We start from the raw sequence: 885 nt of genomic DNA on the forward strand, positions 1-885 counted from the left end.
AACCTGTGAAGAATTAAGAAAACAATCAATCTTTTTATTTAAGAGTTCTACCTGATTAGAGAGCATGGTGACTGAATCGACGTTATAAATGCCGGCTGTTTTCGTTGGCTTTGTCCTCATGACTTGCCACTGATAGTTATTCAATGACATCTCCTCTATAAACTTATAGGTATCTTCCGGTGTTTTATTATTGATGGTTCCGTCCGCCGCTGTGTCAACCATTTGTGGAGTCGAAGGATTCAGACCATTGTGAAATGTTTGTACTTGGAGCCAAAGCGATAACCCATGGTGAGGTCACCTTCTCAAAAGGTCCTTGTATCTCTTCCATGCATCGTAGAGTGTTTCTAAATCCATCTGCACAAAAGAAGAGATATCATTACGTAATTTAGCCGTTTTAGTCGGCGGAAAATATTTTAGTAAAAATTTTCAGTCATTTGTTCCCAAGTTGTAATTGACCCTCGTGTTAACGAGTTCAACCACTGTTTAGCTTTGTTCCTCAATCAAAAGGGAAACAACCGAAGACGAATGGCATCATCAGAAACGCCATTGATTTTAAATGTATTGCATAGTTCTAAAAAGTTGGCTAAATGAGAGTTGGGTTCCTCATCCTGCAAACCATCAAACTGAACAAATTGCTATATCATTTGAATAGTGTTAGGTTTTAATTCAAAAGTATTTGCAGCTACAGCAGGTCTAACTATGCTCGATTCAATTCTTGTTAAAGAGGGTTTAGCATAATCACACATAATGCGTGGAGTAGGATTTTGATTAACCGCAATTGCAGGAGGTAGCTGATTGCCTTGGTTTCAGCCATCTCTTCGGTTGGGGGTTGAGTATCGTCTTCTTGCTTATTCTCCGTGTATCTTAAGCTTTGCCTTATTTCTC

General features: G+C 38.9%; 1 non-coding gene across 1 annotated transcript; it reads left to right on the forward strand.

Annotated features, from left to right (window-relative positions):
- Positions 1-280: 280 nt before the first annotated feature.
- LOC128294363 (small nucleolar RNA R71) lies at positions 281-387 on the forward strand. The gene has a single exon (XR_008284675.1). It is a non-coding gene; the product is annotated as a small nucleolar RNA R71 (small nucleolar RNA).
- Positions 388-885: the final 498 nt, after the last annotated feature.

Source organism: Gossypium arboreum, chromosome 6 (assembly GCF_025698485.1).
Source record: "Gossypium arboreum isolate Shixiya-1 chromosome 6, ASM2569848v2, whole genome shotgun sequence".
Taxonomy (NCBI): domain Eukaryota; kingdom Viridiplantae; phylum Streptophyta; class Magnoliopsida; order Malvales; family Malvaceae; genus Gossypium; species Gossypium arboreum.